Source organism: Felis catus, chromosome B2, assembly GCF_018350175.1.
Source record: "Felis catus isolate Fca126 chromosome B2, F.catus_Fca126_mat1.0, whole genome shotgun sequence".
Lineage (NCBI taxonomy): Eukaryota > Metazoa > Chordata > Mammalia > Carnivora > Felidae > Felis > Felis catus.
In genome coordinates, this window is record NC_058372.1 from 118,840,262 (window position 1) to 118,852,116 (window position 11,855).

Below are 11,855 nucleotides of genomic sequence, written 5' to 3' on the forward strand. Positions count from 1 at the left end.
CGCGTCGGGCTCTGGGCTGATGGCTCAGAGCCTGGAGCCTGTTTCCGATTCTGTGTCTCCCTCTCTCTCTGCCCCTCCCCCGTTCATGCTCTGTCTCTCTCTGTCCCAAAAAAAAAAAAGAACTGAGCAGAAGGACAACGTTACTTCCCCCCCCCCCCCCCCCCCCCCCCCGTCACCCAGTCACTGGCAGAACTGAAACCAGAGTCTAGATGCACACATCGCTACTAAGTTGCACAATGATAAAAAGACACCCTTGACTTTGAAATATTTTAATTTAACACTATAATGACTTGTATAGATGCAGCACTTGAAACTTACCCTGCATTTCTGGGTTCAGTTACTGCAGGGGACAATTGCAGATGTTTTTGTTTATGGGCATTGGGTTTGCCTGCTTTTATTTCTCCCCCCTCCACTTTTCACAAGACAATTAATTTGAGATTATAAATAGATCACCATTGCTAGAAAATAAGACAGTAGGGTCAATTTATAAATGAAGAACGCCATATTTTATTCTTCTGTATACACACAGACACACATGTACAAATTTTCTCCAGAAATCAAGATCTTTCCTACATCTTTAGACCTCAGCCTGCTAAGAATGTTTTAGGATATCTCCTGCTAACATTAAAAACAAAACAAAACAAAACAAAACAAAACAAAACAAAAAACTGGGAAATTTCTGATTCTTTAGCAAAATGAGAATTTGTAACTGACCTAAGTAGGTGGTTTTTCTAGTATCAATGCTATGCAATTCTGACATCAGATGTCACATTACTTCTCAAGAGATACTCCCATTCACCCAGCAACAATGTCTTAATGAAGGAGGCTTGTTCACACACACACACACACACACACACACACACACACACACACACAAAACCTCAGAGTATGTTTGCAAATAATGATAATACTAGGTGTATGTTGGAGCGGATATTAATCCCCAAGAATTCTGCACGCATTTCATTTTTAGGATGGGAAATTTCTATTTAGTCTGTGGCTTGGTGTGAGAATGTGAGCCAGTTTCTTATTCAGAAGCTGATGATGGCATATTTTTTCTATATTGATTATTTTCTTGGGATTTCTGGACATCCTGTTTAGGCGCCTGCCGCTGGCAGGTGAGTCTCATTGACATCCAAACGATGCAGGGATTGAGATGCTCTGTAAATGCCTGCCCAGGGAGGTTAGAGTAACTTTCCTCTTTGGCAAATATCCACAGGGCACAAGACCACAAAAACATATGCCTAGCCTTTGGCGACATCTCTGTAGAATATTTTTTCCCCTAAGAGATTCCTGCCACATTTCTCTCAAGCCTTTTTAAAAATATGGATTTCTTTTCACACCTAGATTGATTTTACCCATTGTAGATGAATATTATTCAAGGAGGAATTATTTTGTATAGAAAATACTGAAACTGGACAAAAGCAAACACACACACACCTTTATCACAGGTGAGACTTTCAGATAGCCCTTTTTCTCTCTTAGGTGCTGTATCATATTAAGAAAACTTTCATTTATAATTTGCAAATGTGAAGACTTATTGCCATGATCTGAAACGTGTGCCCCCCCAACCCCGCAATCCACATGTTGGAACCCTAACGCCCAATGTGATGGTGCTTGGAGACGGAGTCTTTGTGAGATAATTAGGTTTAGATGAGGTCATGAGAATGGTCTTTCCTAGTGAGATTAGTGCCCTTATAAGAAGAGACACCAGAGAACTTGTGCTCTTTTTCCCTTTCCCTGCTGTGTGAGGACACAGGGAGAAGAGATCCATCTCTAAGCCCGTAAAGAGAGCTCCCACTGGAAAGTGAACCCTGTTAGACCTGGATCCTGGACTTTGCAATCGCCAGAACTATGAGAGAATTTATGTCTCTTGTCTGAGCACCTGGTCTATGGGATTTTTTTAGGGCAGCATGGACTGATAGAGACACTCGTCATATAGCATATATCAATGTGTAAATACAGTCGGTTAGTTTGATTTGCAAAGTGGCCAAGTTTCATTATCCATTTAAAAATTCATTGGGGCGCCTGGGTGGCTCAGTCGGTTGAGCGTCCGACTTCGGCTCAGGTCATGATCTCACGGTCCATGAGTTCGAGCCCCGCGTCAGGCTCTGTGCTGACCGCTCAGAGCCTGGAGCCTGTTTCAGATTCTGTGTCTCCCTCTCTCTCTGACCCTCCCCCGTTCATGCTCTGTCTCTCTCTGTCTCAAAAATAAATAAACGTTAAAAAAAATTTTAAAAATTCATTTGCAGTTAACTGCACAAAACACCAAGAGGTTCTGTCTATAGGAAAAGTTGCCACAGTTTGTCCCAGAAAACTCTCAGCCTCTCTCACCGCCGTAGAGACTCTTTTTCAAGTCTAATAATCTGTAGATAGTCTTGAATTTTTTATATAGACAACCATGCCATTTACAAATAAAGTTTGTTTTGTTTTTCTTTATGGTCTAAGCCATTTTATTTAATTGCCTTGTGTTATTATATTGGCTAGTGTGCCTAATATATTATTGAATAAAAGAGATAGTGAAAGTTTCCTTGTACGGTGTTTGCTGGAGAGTTTTGATAGGAATCCTTTATCTATTTAAGCATGTTTCTCTTTTATTTCTATTTGCTAAATTTTTGTTTTTCTACATGAGTGAGTATTGAATTAATGTCATCACTTTTGGGAATATTATATGTTAATTATTCTTTAAGGGGTGTGTTACATTGCATTGCATTCTGAAATAAACCATCACTTTTTTAGGATTAAAATTTAATATTTTAATTTTTTTCTCTTCCTTTATTTCTTAATTATTTTTTGTTTAATTTTATTTTTTAAATTTTCATCCAAATTAGTTAGCATATAGTGCAACAATGATTTCAGAAGTAGATTCCTTAATGCCCCTTACTCATTTAGCCCATCCCATCCCTCCTCCAACAACCCCTCCAGGAACCCTCTGTTTATTCTCCATATTTAAAAGTCTCTTATGTTTTGTGCCCTCCCTGTTTTTATATTATTTTTGCTTCCCTTCCCTTGTGTTCATCTGTTCTGTGTCTTAAAGTCCTCATATGAGTGAAAACATATGATATCTGTCTTTCTCTGACTGACTAATTTCGCTTAGCATAATACCCTCTAGTTCCATCTACGTAGTTGCAAATAGCAAGATTTCATTCTTTTTGATTGCCGAGTAATACTCCATTGTATATATATACCACATCTTCTTTATCAATTCATCCATCAACGGGCATTTGGGCTCTTTCCATACTTTGGCTATTGCTGATGGTGCTGCTATAAACATGGGGGTGCATGTGCCCCTTTGAAACAGCATACCTGTATCCCTTGGATAAATACCTAGTAGTGTAATTGCTGGGTCATAGGGTAGTTCTATTTTTAACTTTTTCAGGAACCTCCATACTGTTTTCCAGAGTGGCTGCACCAGCTTGCATTCCCATCAGCAATGCAAAAGAGATCCTCTTTCTCCACATCCTCGCCAACATCTGTTGTTGCCTGAGTTGTTCATGTTAACCATTCTGACAGGTGTGAGGTGATATCTCATTGTGGTTTTGATTTATATTTCCTTGATGATGAGTGATGTTGAGCATTTTTTCATGTGTCTGTTGGCCATCTGGATGTCTTCTTTGGAGAAGTGTCTCTTCATGTCTTTTGCCCACTTCTTCACTGGATTATTTGTTTTTTGGGTATTGAGTTTGATACATTCTTTATAGATTTTGGATACTAACCCTTTATCTCATATGTTGTTTGCATATATCTTCTCCCGTTCTGTCAGTTGCCTTTTAGTTTTGCTGCTTGTTTCCTTCGCTGTGCAGAAGCTTTTTATTTTAAAGAGGTCCCAATAGTTTATTTTTGCTTTTGTTTCCCTTGCCTCTGGAGACGTGTTGAGTAAGAAGTTGCTGAGGCCAAGATCAAAGAGGTCTCTGCCTGCTTTCTCCTCGAGGATTTTGGTGGCTTCCTGTCTTACATTTAGGTCTTTCATCCATTTTAAGTTTGTTTTTGTATATAGTGTAAGAGAGTGGTCCAGGTTCATTCTTCTGCATGTCGCTGTCCAGTTTTCCCAGTACCACTTGCTAAAGAGATTATCTTTATTCCATTGGATATTCTTTCCTGTTTTGTCAGAGGTTAGTTGGCCATATGTCTGTGTGTCCATTTTTGGGTTCTCTACTCTGTTCCGTTGATCTGAGTATCTTTTTTGTGCCATTTAATATTTTAATATTAAATTTTAATATTTATGTAAGAAATATAAGGGGAATGTTTATTTCTTTCTTGTGTGAGTCCAAGTAGGTGGTCTGCTCAGAGGTAGCCTTTTAAACTCTAGCTTTTTCATATGCATTCCAGCCAGTTGGAAGGAATATGGGAAGGAGGAAGAGAGGCCTACATTTTATAAGGACATACATTTCTTTTTATAATACTCCAGTAACCATAATTTGTTCACATGGCCAGTCTTAGTTATAAGAGAAGCCCCATTTCACCATTTTCTATTTAATATTTCCTGGACCCTATTTTATTTTGGTATTTTCCATTATCTATTGCTTAGCATTCTGGGTCAAAAACAATTTTTTTTTGAGAGAGAGAGAGAGAGAGAGAGAGAGAGAGAATGAGCCTGGGGCGGGGGGAAGGCAGAAGGAGTGGGAGAGAGAGAGAATCTTAAGCAGACTGCACATCCAGCTCAAGCCTGACATGGGGCTTGATCTCACGATCTTGAGATCATGACCTAAGAGCAAATCAAGAGTCAGATGCTTAATACACTGAGCCACCCAGACATCCCTAATGGGTAAAATTTTTAGCTCATTTATGCTTTTTCTTTTTTTTTTTTTTTTACTTTGTTAATAAAATTACAGAGGACTAAAAATAAATGTTCCTTGAAAATCACTTAGGTACATCTCACAAGTTTGAGATACAATACACCAACTGTTACTCTGTTCTATACATTTTATAATATTCATTTGTGAATTCCATTTCAAACCATTGATAGAGAGTGTGTGTTTTTTTATTTCTTCATGGTTTAAGAATATATTTTAATGTTTATTTCTTATATAATTGCCCAAAGAACATGAAATATACACTGGTGATTCTTTAATGTTTATTGAGGTTGCTTTATCATTTAATACGTGGTCACATCTTTCAGCTGTCCCTTTTGTACTTGAAAGAAATGTGTTTTCTCTATTTCCTGGATCCAGGAGTTCTACTGATCAAAATTACTAATTATGCCACTTGAGTTCTTCCATATAGGTGTTCATTTTTATCTGCTTCTGCTTTATTTCTGCATATTTCTTTTCTTTTTTTTTTTTTTAACTTTTAACGTTTATTTATTTTTGAGACAGAGAGAGACAGCATGAACGGGGGAGGGGCAGAGAGAGAGGGAGACACAGAATTGGAAGCAGGCTCCAGGCTCTGAGCCATCAGCCCAGAGCCCGACACAGGGCTCGAACTCACGGACCGTGAGATGGTGACCTGAGCTGAAGTCGGACGCTTAACCGACTGAGCCACCCAGGCGCCCCTATTTCTGCATATTTCTAATGGAAGTATGTTAAAAATTTTTATTGATTGTGGGTTTGTCCATTTTTCCTGAAGTTTTTTCTGAAATTTGTCTTTATTCACATTTCATTACTGATAATATCATCTATGTGAATTTTTCTATTAATTTTTACTTTAACTTCTAATGTATCTCTCATTAATATTGTTAAATTAGCTTTGCATCTTCATTTGCCTGTAATATATTTTTGTATCCCTTTATTGTCAAGTTGTGTGTTCTTTGTTTTAGGTATGTTTCTTAAAATAGAGTTAGCTGGACTTCTAAAAATCAATTTAATAAATCCTTGTTTTAATATATTAGTTTAATATATTTGCATTTATTATGTTTACTGATTATAACATCTTACTTTGATTTTTCCTTCCATACATTTGCCTTATTTTCCCTCTTTTCTGCATTTTGTTTCATTAAAAAATCTTAGAAAATTTACCTTTATTTCCTTTCCTTTGCTGATTTGGAACTTATAGATTATATTTATTTTTGTTTAGTGGACACCTATGAAGTTTACGCTCATTATTTAAGCATACATTTTTTTTTAACAAAGTTCAAAGTTATTCAAAATGTCTACACTTATTTCATGCATGATATGGATCTCAGTATGCTTTAATCACACAATACCCAATCCCATAGCATTCTTATTAACTATTATATTGAATTTATCTATCATTTGAGAGTAGCAGATACTCTTAAACTTTTTTCTGGTCTAAATTTTTATAAAATTTTCCCTTATTCTCGAATGTTGAATTAAGTATAGATTTCTAATTGCAGGTTATTTAATCTCAGTACCTGGAAGATACTACTCCACTATGTTACAAAATCCATTGTTACAGATAAGATTTGTTTTGTCTTTCTGAATGTTGTTCCTTCATAGTTAATCTCTTTTTTCATTTCTTTTTTTTAAGTGATTTTTACATTTATCCTTGATGTATGTAGTCTCCTTGTAATATATCTAGATGTGAATTAACCCTATTGTTCCTGCATTTTACTTGATGTACCCTTTCAATCTCATTACCTATATCTTTTTATCTAGTAAGTATTATATCAATAATCCTTTAATCAGTAATCTTTGTTCTCATATTGACAACCCATTGATTAGTGTATGGTTCTTTCCAGGTATGCAACTGTGCTAAGATTAATAATATAAGTCATTATTCTTTAGGGTTCTGTGTCAGTGTGAGTATAAAATGTGCTCTCATTCTACCACCATTTGTGATGTGGTTGTTAGAAAAATGGCCCCAGTAGTGGGCCAGTAGATGCCTCTCAGTAGTCATGCCCTACATAGTGCCTTCCACATTGACTCTGGGCTTAAACATGTGCTTGCTTTATCTAGTTAGACATCCACAAATGTAACATAGTAGAAGCTTAATCCACGCTTGTGCATTAGGGCTGGCCCTATCAGAACCCTGAGATCACCATGTTATCAGGACTCATAGTATAGCTTCTCTAGTTGTACCCCATCTGTCCCTCCAGTGGAATGCAGCCATAGGTGAACCACCAAGCCAACACTCAGAATTATGAAATATAATCTTAAACTATGAATTATAAATATAACAAATCCTTGTTGTTTTAAGCTATTGAGGTTTGGAGTGTTATCTTACGCAGCAATAGTTAACTAATACAATGTCTGATTTTTAACCCCTCTCCCTTCAAGAATATGTTCCAAATGACACACACATTTTTATACCTAGTTGTGATGATGCCATACAAAAACCAAACTTTTCAGTCCTTTGTTCCTTATGTTTAGTTACCCCCAGAATGAAGTCATAACACCCTGGGGTACAAGTAGTCATATTTACCGAACTTATGTAGGATATCCAGCTTCCCAATGGGGATAACAAATCAGAACAGGTTAAATATATAAAGTAGTTTTTTTAGGGAGGTGGGGGGGGGGAGAAATTCAGATAGTGTTATTGTAAGTGGAGCAGTGTCCATTTGAAAATGCTGGAACTCTGAAAAAGCAATAAGGGGATGTTGGTAACTGAAGTAGAAGCTGTGAATCATGATCACTGTCATGAGTTTCCTTCCCAGTGGAATGAAGTCCAGTTTTACATGGAAAAGACACACGGTTGCCTCTTGTGTTTACACAACGAGCTTTCAAACCATACTTCCTTGGAAGCCATGTGACTAACTCAAAGATCAAACTTCAAGTTAGTCATTTGCTGGCCTTACATAAAGCAGGGTAGCTTTCACAGTCTACATATGAGCAGTTTTCCACAATGTCTTAGGGACATAGAAAGCACCTTAAAGGCAGATGACCGTTTAATTTTTTTATTAAAAGTGTGTCTACCTCTTTTTGGCTCAGGATTGTTCCAATTTTAGACTAAAGAATGTGTTAAGGGAACTGAGTTAACTTTAAAAAAAATCTATATACCACTTGTGTATACACGTACTGTATGTAAACATGTGTGTGCATGTGTGTGTATAAACTTAATCAGGACTGATAGAAACCGTCTTTTAGTGAATAACCTGATAATTTCCTAAAGATTTATTTAAGGGATAAAGTAACTAAGCTAATAGTTATGGCCACTCAGTCACAGGCTCTTTATTTTTTTTTATAACTTTATTTTTTTTTAATTTTTTTTAAAGTCTATTTTTGAGACAGAGAGAGACAGAGCATGAATGGGGGAGGGGCAGAGAGAGGGAGACACAGAATCAGAAGCAGGCTCCAGGCTCCCAGCCGTCAGCCCAGAGCCGGACGCAGGGCTCGAACTCATGGACCGCAAGATAGTGACCTGAGTCGAAGTCGGACGCTTAACCGACTGAGCCACCGAGGCACCCCAACAGGCTCTTTGTTTTTAAGAAATATTTTTATATGACCAACTTAAAGGTAAAATTAATATATTCCTCACAAATTCACTGGAAATAGTCAAAGCAAAATGAAAGATTTGGGGCACTGGACACACATTTCGCATCCTTATAATCAGAGGCCAAATATTCCTAGCCTCTTATACTCAGAGGGTCCATTTGGCCATAATTCTCTTTATCCCCAACAAAGTTAACTGGAATGTGAAAAGCTTACCAGGACCCACAATGAGGAAAGCCACTGTTAGCCCTGAAGTGAGTGTTAACTTTCACTGTGATGGACTAAGCTTTTGTGTGGTTTAAATATAATGGCTATGCTAGAGTGAATATTTCTTCTACCCCAACCAGTCACTTTATCACTTGCCACAACTTTCTTTCCTAGGCTTCATGGTTTGTGATACAGACTCCTCTCACATTAGGACCTGCACATTTTTTATCAAAATAATAGTGTATAAGATCCGCTTTAACACTCAAGAAAAAGAACAGACTTTACATGACCCTAACCCTGGCTATTTCATCATGTTGGTAGGATGAGATTTTCTTCTTAAAACTATTATCTGAACAATAGTTGGTCGGTTAACATTTTCCTTCTGCATCAAATTAAAACTCCATGACAGCAAAGAGCAGATCTGTCTTATTTAATCCTGTTAAATAACAAAAATTTAGTCAAGTAAATTTTTAAGCTTTAATTGGCTTTATTGATTCATAAATCAGATAGCATCCCATCTAGGAAGTAAAGGAGAGCTCCAAAAGGCTCCAAAAAGGGGAGATTTTTAAAGGCAGGACAAGGAAGTCATAAACAGGGGGGGGAAAAAAAAGATTCTTTTAGGTGAGTATACCTTCCTTCAGGGGATGGAGGGGCCCATGTGACAGTTAGCTCATTGGTGCTGACCAGAAAATTCCTGACTGACTGGTTAAGACTACATTTCTGGGGGAGGCTGAAAGTACAGTTATATTAGGTATTAAGCCCTGTTTTGGTGATGTGGCCAAGCGTAAGTGACTCCATTTTGGGTTGTGGTTTTCTTTTCTTTTCTTTTTTTTCTTTTTTTTTTCTTTTTTGTAAGTTTATTTATTTTGTGAGAGTACGAGCATGAGCTGGAGAAGGGCAGGGAGAGAGAGGGAGAGAATCAGAAGCAGGCCCCACTCTGTGAGCACAGAGCCCTGTGTGGGACTCGAACTCACAAACTGTGAGATCGTGACTTGAGCCAAAGTCAAGAGTTGGACGTTTAACTGACTGACCCACCCAGATGCCCCTGAGTGTGTGGTTTTCTTTTTAACCACCTCCCCCAACTTGGATCAGGCTCATCTTAATTGAGAGATGTGATAAAAAGAAAAAAGAATTAAGGCATTGTTCCACTCTCAGCGACTGCTCTGAAGTTCTTGCAGCTTTAGTTGTTCCTTTTGAGTGGTGTCTGTAGTCATGATGTTTTTGCTTAACCTGTGATGTTCACAGGTCATGGCTTCAGATTTACATTTTTTAATTTGGTCATTCTCTTTGTTCCTTTTCTGATGTTCCAGTCTTAGGGAGATCATTTACCTGGTGGCTGCTAACATGTACTTGAAGATTTGAGACAATACAGCACCTCAGGGAGATTATCATGATTACTATAAGCAGAACAAATCCCAATGTTTGTAATACACTTTGGAAGCCACGGTCCCCAAGATCCAGACCATTCAAAATCAAATAAGTCAAAGAAAGATCTTGTTCAAGAAGTCACCTTTTTTAAGCCAAGTAGCTTAGTCAATGATCTTATGTCATTGAGTTTTAACTTCCCCAGAAGTATTAATCCAGGTATAGCTAGATGGTTTCAGCTGCAGCATAGACACCTTCCTTGCTCAGCCAAAAGATAATCAAGGGCTATTATGAAGACCAACTTTGACCAGAAAGTCTAAGGATCTTTGCTGGGGAGCTATCGCTTTAGCAGTGGATTTTTCGATACTTTCAAGATTTAAGGAGAAATTCCTGATCTTAGCCTCATTTACATTTATCACTAACCAGGTGAAAGATGTGAATCAGAATCATGAAAGCCTCCTTGTAGGTCCTTTCTAATTTGATGATATAAATTCAGAGGATTCAGCCAATGAGATCTTTTATTTTGCTTGTGAAAAGTGAGGGGCTCAATTAGATTTTCTCCTAGCCTGAAATAAAAGGTTCTTCTAAATTCTAGAGGTTATCTCCCTTACCAGTGGCCTAGGAGACACAGATGAGGGTCTGATCTTTGTAGGCCAATGCCAGAGTGAAGGAAGGGAAAAGGAGAAAAGGTTTCATGTTCTGTTTAAGCAGGAAGTCTTGATCTGTTGTCTTGGAAGCAGTCTACCTCAATGTCAACTACTTCTCTTGCCCGTTACTTTGATTCAGAGGTCTCCAGTGTCTAAACAGGATCAGGTGTCAGGTGGAGTCTTTTTTACCTGTGTGATGTGTACCCAAGGCTCAATACCTTCTGGGTTTACAATAGCGTCAGTGGAAAGGAACACTTGGTAAGGTCCCTTCAAATGGGACTTGAGGGCTGTCTTCTGCTGATGGTATTTCCAGAATACCAAGCTTTAAACTATGGCCAGCTCTAAACTATGGCCAGTCACCAAACTCTAAACTATGGCCAGCAAGATCTTTTGAATTGGGATCTGGAAATTCTTCCTTAACCTGTTGGTGATAGGTTTGAGCATCATATTGTTTGCCCAGTGAAGTGAGTTCCTTGATCACTAGAAATGGTGGAAGGTATACCTCAAGTGGGAAACACATTTTCTTTGCCACTGTGAGGGCATCAGGCTTGAGGCAGGGGAAACCTTCAACCCATCTAGAAACCATATGTATAATTACAAGAGCATACTGATAACCCATATTAGGTCCAGCTTCAGGGTTTTTTGTTTTGTTTTGTTTTTTGGTTTTTTTTTTTTTTTTTTTTTTTTTTTTTTGGATTCAGCTTCTAAAGGATGCAACAGCATCAGGCAGGAGTTTTTTCCCCCTCATATATGCCTGAGTTTATTTTTTTAATATAATTTATTGTCAAATTGGCTAATATACAGTGTGTAAAGTGTGCTCTTGGTTTTTGGGGTAGATTCCCATGGTTCATCACTTATATACAGCACCCAGTGCTCATCCCAACAAGTGCCCTCCTCAATGCCCATCACCCATTTTCCTCTCTCCCCAACCCCCCAACCATCAACCCTCAGATTGTTCTGTGTATTGAAGAGTCTCTTATGGTTTGCCTCCCTCCCTCTCTGTTTGTAACTATTTGTTTCCCCTTCCCTTCCCCATGGTCTTCTGTTAAGTTTCTCAAGATCCACATATGAGTGAAAATGTATGATATCTGTCCTTCTCTGACTGACTTATTTCACTTAGCATAATACCTTCCAGTTCCATCCACGTTGCTGCAAATGGCAGGATTTCATTCTTTCTCATTTCCAAGTAGTATTCCATTGTATATATAAACCACAGGTTTTATTTTTATTTTTATTTTTATTTTTTTTGAAATTTATTGTCAAATTGGTTTCCGTTACAACACCCAGTGCTCATCCCAAAAGGTTCCCTCCT